The sequence below is a fragment of the Acomys minous genome, assembly GCF_964271855.1.
Source record: "Acomys minous genome assembly, chromosome: 6".
Taxonomy (NCBI): Eukaryota; Metazoa; Chordata; class Mammalia; order Rodentia; family Muridae; genus Acomys; species Acomys minous.
In genome coordinates, this window is record NC_140487.1 from 98,950,970 (window position 1) to 98,963,545 (window position 12,576).

Consider the following 12,576-nt stretch of genomic DNA (forward strand, 5'->3'; position numbering starts at 1 on the left):
CAACAGCCCTAGCAGGAGCCGCAAACATGAATGTGGTAGGCCAGATGCTAAGAGCCACACTGCAGCAGGCTCCCAAAGAAGAAGAATGAGCCTGAGGTTTGGGATGTAGCTCAATTGTCAAAGCATTTGCCTAGCATGAGCAAGGCCATGGCTTCCATCTTCAGCACTGGAGGAAAAAAAAAAGAAAGAAAGAAAGAAAGAACAAACCAAATCAAAGTCCGTAGCTCTTGGCAACCACAGTTGCCAGGAGTCTTTTGACTTTTAACTGAATCAGTGTTTGTAAGCAGGGAGACTGTGGGACTAGAAGCAGCTAAAACAGCCTGTCTCTGAGCAGATCAATATATTTGCCCAGCATGTGCAAAGCCCTTGTTCTAGCATCACACACAATAAAATTTTCTGTTGTGTTTATCAAATATATAGACATAACACACATAGTAATAACAACTCAAAGGAGATGTTAGGAAACACAGATGTAGCCTGGTGGTGGCGGCCCACACTGTGAATGCCAGCACTCTGGAAGGCAGAAGCAGGCAGATTTCTGTGAGAGGGAGGCCAGCCTGGTCTACAGAGCAAGTTCCAGTATAACCAGGGCTACACAGAGAAACCCAGTCTCAAGAAGAAAACAAACAAACAAAAAAAAACAAAGCAGGGCGGGCAGTGGTGGCGCACACCTTCAATCCTAGCACTCGGGAGGCAGAGGCAGGTGAATCGCTGTGAGTTCGAGGCCAGCCTGGTCTACAAAGCGAGTCCAGGACAGTCAAGGCTACACAAAGGAAACCCTGTCTGGAAAAAACAAAAGAACAACAAAACCAAAACCAAAACCAAAACAATACAGGTATAGAAGAGCAAAATTGCTACATTTTAACCAGCTTGATGTCTGTTTTTAACCTGAGTCAGTCTGATCTATACTCAACAACTACCATTTAAGTCAAAAGCTGGGACAGTGGCTACCAGGTGTCTCTGTTGCAAGCAGTTGGATGGGAGCTCTGGGATAGAAAACGCGTAAGACTGATAGTTTACCATCATAACAATTAAAGTATAAATTTTTACATGCCTCCCACACACAAAGTCAGGACATCAGGACAACTCAGTGGGTAGAGGCAATGACCTCCAAACTTGACAACCTGAGTTTGATCCTTGGAAACCACACGGTGGAAGGAAAGAACCAACTCCTGGGAAGTGTCCTCTGACCTTCAGATGGACACTGCAGCGTGTGTGTGTGTGTGTGTGTGTGTGTGTGTGTGTGTGTGTGTGTGTGAACACTCAAATAAGTAAATAACAACAACAATAAATTAAGAGGGCTAGAGAGATGGCTCAGTGGTTAAGAGCACTGTCTGCTCTTCCAGAGGTCCTGAGTTCAATTCCCAGCACCCACATGGTGGCTCACAACCATCTATACTGGGATCTGGCGCCCTCTCCTGGCCTGCAGAGGTACATGGAGCTAGAGGACTCATATACATAAAATAAATAAATACATCTTTTAAAAAAGAATACATTAAGAAACTGTCAGCCGCTTGGGGGCGGCTCGGCCAGTAAAGTGCTTGTCACAGAAGCACGCGGACTGAGTCTGGTGTCCAGAGCCCTGTGAAGAGTAACGCACAGTGTATGGTGCACACTTGCAATCCCAGCCCTTGGAAGGTAGAGTATAGTGGATCACTGGGGCTCTCTGGCAGCCTAGTCACTCATCACCTTCCCTGTTTCTTCTTCTTCTTCTTCTTCTTCTTCTTCTTCTTCTTCTTCTTCTTCTTCTTCTTCTTCTTCTTCTTCTTCTTCTTCCTCTCCTTCTTCTTCTTCCTCTTCTTCTTCTTCTTCCTCTCCTTCTTCTTCTTCTCCTCCTCCTCCTCCTCCTCCTCCTTCTTCTTTTTCTTATTTTTTAAAATACTAATATCCTGGCTTGGGCTGTTGTTATTGTGCCCATTTTTAGCAGTTCTCCTGAGCTCTCATATTAGTTCAAATAGTGTTTCTCTGGATATTTCTGAATTGACAGGAGCATTATCTGCAATGTAGCAATAGTGCTGCCTTGTTCTCATTCTCGCTTTTGTTTTGTTTTGTTTTACCCTGTAGTCCTGGCTGTCCTGGAACTAACTTTGTAAGACCAGGCTGGCCCTGAACTCACAGAGACCCACCAGTTCCTGCCTCCTGAGTGCTGGGATTAAAAGATATGCCACGACGGCTGGCCCCTCCCTTCCATTTTTAACTTGCTGTCAGATTTAAAATATATATATATATATATATTTCTTTGTGTTTAATGAGTGTAAGTGTGTTTGCCTGAGTGAATGTAAGTACACCATGCTCCTGCAGTGCCCACGGAAGCCAGAAGGGGGCATCAAACCTGGATTACAGGTGGTTATAAGCTACCATGCCAGTGCTGTGAACCAAACCTAGCTCCTCTGCAAGAGCAGAAAATGCTTTTCAGCACTGAGCCATCTCTGTAGCCCTTGCTAACCATTAAAATAAAAAAAAATTTTTTAAATCCATGCTTAATTTTTTACTGCTATTTCTGTATCTTTGAAAAACTCATGTCATTTTACCCTTTACCATTTAGCTGGCATTGAGAGTGATAGATTTCCGATTTCCTAACAAACTGCCCCATTTTTGAATAAAGGGAAATTAGGATCAGTCTGAAGGCCCATGCAAGCCCGAATGGCACTGACCTTGGTCTTCAATTCTACAGTTTCCATGGAAACTGCAGAGTGAAGATAAATGGGGTATTGTGCACGCAGCCTTTGTTGTGCGGGTTTGGAGGTGTTGCCGGTGGGCGTGCACGCCATCTGCTCATACAACGAGAACTGTAGAAAACATTAGTGAGAAGTGCAAGCTGACACCGTGAGGCAGAGTGATGCCCCCATGCCTTGCTTTCCACGGCAGCTGCATGTTCCCCGTGGATGAATGACGGCAGGACTTGGGTGTTGGACAGCTGCTGGGCCTCTCAGTGAGATGGAGATGCATCATCCCGTCTCTCTCTCTCTCTCTCTCTCTCTCTCTCTCTCTCTCTCTCTCTCTCTCTCTCACACACACACACACACACACACACACACACACACGGAAGTATTTGTGTATTCGTCTAGGTGTACGTGATTTGTGTGTACACGTGTGTGCACGTGCATGTGGAAGCCAGAGGTTGATGGCAGGTCTCTCGCTGAACACACAGCTGGTTGACTCTGCTGGGCTAGCTGGCCAGTGAGCTCCAGGGTTCCTCCTGTTTCCGCCTCCATCAGTGTTATAGGTGCCCAAAGCCACCACCCCAGGTTTTCCCATGGGAGCTGGGAATCCAGACTCAGGTCCTCACACCTGTGTGGCACACACTTTTACCAACTGAGCCATCTCCCCTGCCCCAGAACGTACTGACTTTATATAGTTCCGGGATCTATTTTCTAGTATTTATTTTAGTATTTCTGCCAATAGATTCACAATTAAATTTGGACTGAATTTTCTTTTCTCATACTGTTCCTGGATTAGTTCGGCATCGGTTATGTAATCTAAAATCCTTATCTGTAATTTCAAAATTAAAAAGTTTTTGAAAACTAGAAGCAGATAGATTTGTTGGTTGGTTGGTTGGAAGTAAGGAAGGCCATTGAGTAAACTCACTGGGCAGCAAAGCCTATTGTGGGCTTACAGGACACCCTTTAACCTCTATTTACCCTACTTAATATGTTTTGTCACTGGGATATTTGATGGTGAGAAGCCAGTCCAGCTGCACTATATATTGTTATATCCATGCTTATGTGTGTATACCTCTCTGTGTGGCTCTCCCTCTCCACTCCAGTGTGTGTGTGTGTGTGTGTGTGTGTGTGTGTGTGTGTGTGTGCGCGCGCGCATGCGTGTTTGTATGGTTGGAAGTCAGAAGACAACCTTCTAAACTCCCCAAACTCATATGAACTTAAAGCTTTAGAGTGTGTGTACTCACATGTGTGTATGTGTGTATATGTGTACACACACACACACACACACAGGGGGTGTCTTCAGGCACCCTTGGAGGCCAGAGGATCCTCTGGAGCTGGAGTTATAGGCGGTTGTGAGTCACCAAAAAAAGGTGCTGGGGATTAGACTTGGGTCCCCTGCCAGAGTAATAGGTGCTCTTAGGACTCACCGATCTCTCTAGTCTCCCGAACTCAGATAAGTTTAGGATGAAAGACTGTAAACCTCTTTTATCCTAATAAGATGAATCATGTCATGTTGGCTTGGATTTCTATTTATTTGTCTAGTTGGCTATTTACTGTAGTTTGCAAAACTCAGGGACAGTCTGTTTCTCTAAGGCGTGGTTGCTGTTATTGTTGGTGGGTAAATTTTCATGGGACTTGGTTCTCTGGGGTTCTGACTTTCTGTACCCACATTAGGCAACTTAAGGACAAGCGTGTTTGTGCCTGTGTGCACGCTTCTGTGTGTATATGTCTGTCTGTCTGTCTGTCTGTCTCTCTCCCCTCCAGTGTGTGTGTGTGTGTGTGTGTGTGTGTGTGTGTGTGTGTGTGTGTGTTTGTCTGTACATGTTTTCATATGGTTGGAGGTCAGAACCTCAGGCACCATCTACTTAGTTTTGAGACAGGGTCTTTCAGCGATGTGGAGGAGTTTGAGGCCGGCTGTCCTGTAAAGTCCAGGGAGCTGCCTGTCTCCGCCCACGCTCACATTTGCATTACCACCACATCTGTTTTGGTTTTTTTTTTTTTGGTTTTTCTAGACAGGGTCTCTCTGTGTAGCCTTGACTGTCCTGGACTCACTTTGTAGACCAGGCTGGCCTCGAACTCACAGCGATCCGCCTGCCTCTGCGGCGGATCCCGAGTGCTGGGATTAAAGGCGTGCGCCACCACGCCCAGCGGCCCACATCTGGTTTTTGTTTGGTCGGTTTTAATTTGGTTTGGTTTTTATCTGTGTAGCCCTGGCTCTCACGGAACAGGCTTTGTCAACCAGCCTCAATCTCAGATCCACCCACCTCTGCCCCTCAAGTGCTGGGATTAAAAGTGTGTGCCACCGAGCCCCACCGCACACCTGGGTTTTTTTGTTTTTGTTTTGCTCTTTTTTTTTTTTTCCTTCAAGACACGGTTTCTCTGTGTAGCCCTGACTGTTCTGGACTTGCTTTGTAGACCAGGCTGGCCTTGAACTCACAGAGATCCTCTCGTCTCTGCCTCCCAAGGGCTGGGGTCAAAGGCGGCCACCACCACGACGCCCGGCTTTTGTTTTTGTTCTTAAAACATGGGTTTCTATGGAGTGAACCCATGTCCTGTGCTTTCAGGACAGGACTTTACTACTTGAGCAATCTCCCTGGGCCTCTAACTCTTCTCAATCCCCATGAAGAAGGAAAGCCTTGCAAATCAAAGAGCTCAGAGTTACCAATGACTCTGACTTGCAGAAACTGCAGTTATGGAGGCAGTTCTTCAATTTTTCCTCTAAGGGGCAGTCATAGACCATAAATTGATGTCTTACTTTAAAAAAAAAAAATTTTTTTTTTTTTGGCATGAGTATGTGGCAAATAAATGGAATCTAACAAAAGCAGGGGGTTCTACTTGGTTGGTGTAAGTTCTAAGTGGTAAAAGGTAATTCTGAGATGTTAACCAAGATCTAAGTCCAGTCTTTTTTTTTTTTTTAATATTTATTTTTTTTCATTACGTATGCAGTGTTTTGCCTGCATGTACACCTGCAGACCAGAAGATCTCATTATAGGTGGTTGTGAGCCACCATGTGGTTGCTGGGAATTGAACTCAGGACCTTTGGAAGAGCAGACAGTGCTCTTAACCTCTGCGCCATCTCTCCAGCCCCTAAGTCCAGTCTTAACAACATGCAAACATCTTTCTCCTCTTCTCCTCTCTCTCTGTATCCCTCCGTCCTCTCCATCCTTTTCTCCATCCTTTCTTCCTTCTCCAGAGAAGCAGAACCCCACAGTGTTAAACCCACTGCTTCTGAAACAACCTGCTAGGATAAAGGCTTGGTCCATTCAGGTACCTGCAGAGTATGGCCAAAACAGGAAACTGAATCATATGAAAAAAATATTGCCTATTAGCCCTATCAAAGTCTGACTGTCATCAGCTCTGAGACCAAAGGAAGGTACCTTAATTTGCTCTGTGAGCCAGGTTCCTCATACCCACTGTATAGCTTTGATCCTGGGTAGGTGATAAAATATAGGCAAAAAAAAAAAAAAAAAATCAATGTATCTTGGAAACAGCAATTCCAGAAGCAACCAACCAACCCCTTGGGATGGGAGAACCAAGGGAAGGTTTAGATGGTCAAACCTCAAGCTTAGGTGAGAAGGCCTGTAGAGTGAGGCTCAGATCGCCAAGGAGGGGCACTCCTTAGCCAGCTGTTACTGTGGTTTTTTAAACTAAAGCAGGATGGGGTTGGCCTGCAAGAATGGGAGGAAAGCTGCCAACTGTCTTCAGACAACCCGTAGGGAGCAACCGATGCATCCAGGGTGAAGAGGGATTGCTGGGTGACGTTCACACACTCAGACAACCCAAAGAAAGGAGCCGGCCCCCTCGCCCTCTCCAGTCTGCTGCTCCTCCTCCTCGCTCACCAATAGGGAGCCTGTTTTGGCAAAGCAGAGGGTATGACTTGCAGAGCCCCTGGTTCAGCAGCGTAGAGAAGAGTGGTTTGGAGCTAACAGACAGCAGCTAAATAATAGCACAGCCTGTTGCTTTGTGCACTCACTGGCCGTTTGCACTTCTCTTCACATATCTAAATTCCAAAAGTCAATACTAACTTATGTCACCACTTGTCTCCCGTCACCCACCACTAGATAAACCTTCAAGTTCATTTATTTTTTGTTTGTTTTGGGGTTTTTTTTGGGGGGGGCGGGGGTTGAGAGAGGGTTTCTCTGTGTAGCCTTGGCTAGCCTAGACTTTGTAGAGCAGGATGGTCTCGAACTCACAGCAATCCGCCTGCCTCTGCCTCCCGAGTGCTGAGATTAGAGGTATGCGCCACCACGCCCAGCTGTTTTTGTTTTGTTTTGACACAGGGTCTTTCTACATAGCCCTGGCTGTCTTGGAACTCACTATGTATACCAGACTGGCCTCACACTACAGAGATTCACCTGTCTCTGCCTCCCAAGTGCTGAAATTCAATTTACTATGATAAAAACTTACTAGGATTGGGACTAGAGCGATGGCTCAGTGGATAAGAGCAGTGGCTGTTTTCCAGAGGACCCAGTATTGATTCCCAGGTACCACATGGCAGCTCAAAAACTGTAACTTCAGTTCCAAAGGATGTAATGCTCTCTTCTGACCTCTGTAGGTTCAATTTTCCTTCTTTCTTTCTTTTTGGTTGTTCGAGACAGGGTTTCTTGTGTAGCCTTAGCTGTTCTGGATTCGCTTTGTAGACCAGGCTGGCCTCGAACTCACAGCGATCGACCTGCCTCAGCCTCCCGAGTTAAATTTTCTTAATAATTCTATTTTATTATGAACTTATTAAACGAGCCTACCTCCCTTACAACCCGACTAGCCTAAATAAGAGGGAAAGAAGACTAAGGAAAAACAGCAATGAAACCTGGGTGTCAGTTCCTAGGAACGACTCTCCTGGTATAGTCAGCAGGATTGCAGCAGACCAGCAATTCCACCAAGGTTGCTGCTGGAACCTGGAGCAACCGGAACCTGAAGCCTCAGCTCGGATCCAAAGCCTTGAAGCTTTCCCTGGAGCGGTTCTCTCTAGGCATGTCTTGAAGTGCAGGGATGAGCAGTCAAAAGCCAAGTCCCAACAACAACAACAACAACAACAAAACTCTGCCTCCTGTTTTTGGGCTCATATGTGTATCCTCTCAGTCTGTTCAAGGATGTTTTTCAGCTGGCGACAACCAAGCCCCCCTTGAAGTGCGTCAACATCTGTGGAAAAACATCCGGCTCTCACATCTGAGTGGTAAACAGCCTGCCCTCTCACATCTGAGTGGTAAACAGCCTGCCCTCTCACATCTGAGTGGTAAACAGCCTGCCCTCTCACATCTGAGTGGTAAACAGCCTGCCCTCTCACATCTGAGTGGTAAACAGCCTGCCCTCTCACATCTGAGTGGTAAACAGCCTGCCCTCTCACATCTGAGTGGTAAACAGCCTGCCCTCTCACATCTGAGTGGTAAACAGCCTGCTCTCTCTCATCTGAGTGGTAAACAGCCTGCCCTCTCACATCTGAGTGGTAAACATCCTACTCTCTTCCCCATCCCACACTTGGGATCAAAACAAAAACAGGTTTATCTCCCCTAGAGACCTCTGCAGGCATTATATGCATGTGGTATACAGACAGACATGCAATCAGAACATCCATTACACATCAAATAAAAATAAAGGTTAAAATTTTTTTAAAAGCTAAACTTATAAAGATTTGATGTGCAACTCATAGAACCCAAATCTCATAAAACAGAGTAAAGACGTGTCCAGGAACATCCGAGGTGATTCTGCATCAGCTCCCGCCTCCAGGTTCCTGCCTTGTCTGCGCTCCTATCGTGTTTTCTTCAGTGATGAACTACAATAAACCCTTTCCTCCCCAACTTGCTTTCGGTCACGGTGTTTTGTCGCAGCTCCTTGCCTTAATCTTCAGAGGGCAATATTTAGACTATCCAGCCTCCAGTGACGTAAGCCAATTGAGGACACCTCCTTGTTATAGTTGCATGCCTATTATTTTTATGTTTCATTATATATATATATATATATATATATATATATATATATATATATATATATAATTTTATTATTATTTCTTTTCAAGACAGGGTCTCTCTGTGTTAGCCTTGGCTGTCCTGGACTCGCTTTGTAGAGCAGGCTGGCCTCGAACTCACAGCGATCCACCTGCCTCTGCCTTCCTGAGTGCTGGCATTAAAGGCGTGCGCCACCACCACCCGGCCTTATGATTTTTTTCTCCTTTATTAATTTATTCTTGTTACATCTCAATGGTTATCCCATCCCTTGTATCCTCCCATTCTTCCCTCCCTCCCATTTTCCCCTTATTCCCCTCCCCTATGACTGTTCCTGAGGGGGATTACCTCCCCTTGTATATGTTCATAGGGTATCAAGTCTCTTCTTGGTAACCTGCTGTCCTTCCTCTGAGTGCCACCAGGTCTCCCCCTCCAGGGGACATGGTCAAAGGTGAGGCACCAGAGTATGTGAGAAAGTAATATCCCACTCTCCACTCTACTGTGGAGAGTGTTCTGTCCATATGATTTTTTAATTACATATAAGAATGAGTTTCATTATGACATTTTCATATATGTACATGTTGTATTTTGATCATGTTCACTCCCTGTGACCCTCTTTTGACCGTCCCCTCCCATACATCCTCTTTCTCTTACCAACTACACAACTTCACACTACCAGCTATACAACTACACACAAGTGTGTGTGTGTGTTTTATGTATGTATTTAGTGGCCCAGTGAGTATCGCTAGGGTTGCTTATGGGAATATGGGTGAGAGGTTATTTACAGGAGCATGGGGACCTTACTAGTGGCTACCACCACTGAAGAAGTTGCTTCTCCCTCCCTGAGTAAGCATCAAATGCCTATGAATCTTCAGGGTGAGGCGTGACCTCATGAGACTCTCCATGTATGATGTTGACGGGCCCAATCTCGTGCTGCTGTGCCGGGAGTCAGTGTTTTGCAGCACCCCACCCCCTCCTGGGGCGCTTGCACTCTTTCTTCGTTCTCTCCTCCCACGGTGCTTCCTGAGCCTTCCAGGGAACCGTACAGGCGCTCGCTCCATTCATGGCTGAGCACTCCGGTCTCTCCGCACTTTGATAAGGCATGAGTCTCTCTGTCTTTACACCACGGCCTACAGCGAGATGAAGCTTCATTGACCCAAACTGGTTCTGTTTCTTTAGGGAACCCTAACGCTCCCACCCCCAGAGCATCCCTTTCAAGTGCACATAAGCTAAACAAAGCCTTGCCTATAATCCTAGCTCCTGCTCTGTTAGGCTGGAGATAGCGCCCTTTCTACCTGCTCTAATCACAAAGGCCAAGTTCCGGACACCTAAGGAGAGCCCCCTGTACGCCAAACCCCGCTTGAAAGTATTCCAACAGGCTGATCCTAAGGTTGCTAACCCTGTTTTGCTCGGTTCTTCTAGTGAAAAACACAACAAAGAGTTATGCCGCTTTTACCAGACACCGGGGGAAAACACATCTTTCCTCACAGTCATTCCTGTGTTTTCCCGCCATCGCCTCCCTCCACCCCCCGCCCCCGATTTAAACAGCCCCACACAGCATCCTCCATTGATAGAGCCTAACACGAAGGCAGTTTGCAGAGCACAAATGCGGTTTCCAGCCCAACTCCAGCCTCACAAAGCAGATTATGGGAGGGGGGGGAGGGCAAGCAGAAGGATAACAGCTTAATCACAGGCCAAGCGCTCAAGTTAGATAAGGCCCAAACTATTAAGGCGCTTACAGTGCGCGGCAACCTGTTTATGACTCAAATGTAGTCGAGCAGAAAGTGCATCTCCGAGGTATGCCACACTTGGGAACTGGGAACGTCTAGGAGAGTTAGCAGAGACAGGCAAGGAGTACGAAGGCTAGGGGAGGCTGGCACTGGGGCTGCTGGAGAGCTGTCATAGAGGCATCTAGAAAAACCCAGAGGGGAAGAGGGGAAGCCACTGTGTGGGTATCTTGCAGCTATGCGGATGGCAGGGAACAGAGCCTTAGGGTAGAAGAGGGTAAGTGGAAAGGCCCTGACTTTTATCAACCCTCAAGAGTGGCAAAGAGGCTATGTGACGTTGATTTTACTGTCAGCACAGCCTGGCTGTGATACTTGGGTTGTTGGGTTAAACACTAGCCTAGCTGTTGCTATTGTATTACTTGGCATCTGATCAATATTTAAGTCACTAAACTTTTGTTTTGTTTTGTTTTGCTTTCTGTTTTTTGATACAGAGTCTCTCTGTGTAGCCCTGGCGCTCCTGGACTCACTTTGTAGACCAGGCTGGCCTCGAACTCACAGAGATCCCTCCTGCCTCCTAGAGTCCTGGGATTACAGGACCACCGTGACCGCTAAATCACTAAGCTTTGAGTAAAGCAGATTGTCCTCCGTAAGGAGGGTTGGTCTTGTGCAGTCAGTTGATGGCCCTAAGATAACGATTCCTTGAGGAAGAAAGAATTCTGCCTCCAGACCCCAGTTTAGAAACCCTGCTGGTCTTTCCAGCCTCTTCATTCCACAAGAACGCAAAACCAGCCCCTCCTGCCTGAGCTGCCAGCCAGGCTGACTTACAGACTCTCCCGAGTCCAGATCACACAAGCCGGTTCCGCTATAGCAGTGTCTCCATGCATGTTCACACACATCCCATTGGTCCTGTTTCTCTGGAGTCCATTGATACAGGCCTGATCAATCGATGAAATGGCCCCCAGGTGCAGTAGGAGGCGGCAGGAATGGGTTTTGCTTTAGAAAGATCAGTGTCCATTTAGAGAACAATCAGACTAAGTGGAGGAAAAGGTAAACCACTTCCAAGGCTGTTACTGATCTGCCAGCAAGTGACCGCAGCTGTCACCAGAGATGTGAAAGCTGACCCCCCCAAATCCCCTGCCCACCCCAACCCCCGAGACAGACTCTCTCACTATGTAGTTCTGGCTGGCCTGGAACTCACTAGGTAGGTCAGGCTGGCTTTGAACACACAGAGAGCAGCTCGCCTCTACCTCCCGAGTGCCAGGAGTAAAAATGTGCCTCACTACATCCAACTGGCTCTCTTTTTTAAATGTTATTTTTATGTGTATGGGTGTTTTGCCTGCATGAATGTTTGCAAGCCATATGTGTGCCTGGAACAGGTAGAGGCCAGATCCTCTTCCGGCCTCTGGTAACAGTGGTGATGGGGCTGGAGAGATGGCTCAGAGGTTAAGAGCACTGTCTGTTCTTCCAGAGGTCCTGAGTTCAATTCCCAGCAACCCCATGGTGGCTCACAATCATCTATAGTGAGATCTAGTGCCCTTTTCTGGTGCACAGACATACATGTAGACAAATATTGTATATAGTAAGTAAATAAATCTTTAAAAAAAAAACAAACAAACAGTGGTGAGCCACCACGTGGTACTGTGAGTTGAACCCAGGTTTTTCGGAAGAGCAGCCAGTGCTCCTAATGACTGAGCAATCCCTTCAGCCTCAGCTGTTGTCTCTTTATTCCAGGGATCTGTTTTTAGGTTCTGGGCCTTTTTAAGAAGAACGTCGCTACACATGCTGCAGATACTATCACGCACAAGCAATGAAGCTAACGCCGGTCGTTGGGACGCTAGTTACCGGCCAGCCTGCGGGCCTGCTTCAGTGTGTTCCATAAACTGCTCCCCCTAAATAAGACGAGGCAGGGAGCTGAAGTGAAGGTTGGCTTGCTGAGGCGCTAACAAGTGAGTAATTCGGGATAAAGATAAACCAATGACTTCTCTCTGCAGCAATGAGCAATGCGGTCGGTGCGTGCTGTCAGCCGCAACGTGGGCGAAGCTGTTGTTTCTCAGGGGTGGCTATTTTTGGGAGGCTCATTTATCAATGGTCACGATGGTGCCCTAATGAGTTTAGAACTTGTGAAGGGTTCCTCTTGCTCTCCGTCGTGGCCACTGGGTGCGTTGGCCAGTGAGCACGCCCGTATGTTGGATAGTTCATCGCCGCCCCTGCCTGCTTCCCAAGCCCTGCCTCACACGGTGCCTGATG

General features: G+C 46.9%; 1 long non-coding RNA gene across 1 annotated transcript in view; it reads left to right on the forward strand.

Moving 5' to 3' along the window:
• Positions 1–12,197: 12,197 nt before the first annotated feature.
• LOC311600452 overlaps positions 12,198–12,576 on the forward strand; it is a 16,403-nt gene continuing 16,024 nt past the window's right edge. The window contains exon 1 of the long non-coding RNA XR_014780255.1: positions 12,198–12,275. This is a non-coding gene — a long non-coding RNA (uncharacterized lncRNA). The remainder of the gene's footprint in view (positions 12,276–12,576) is intronic.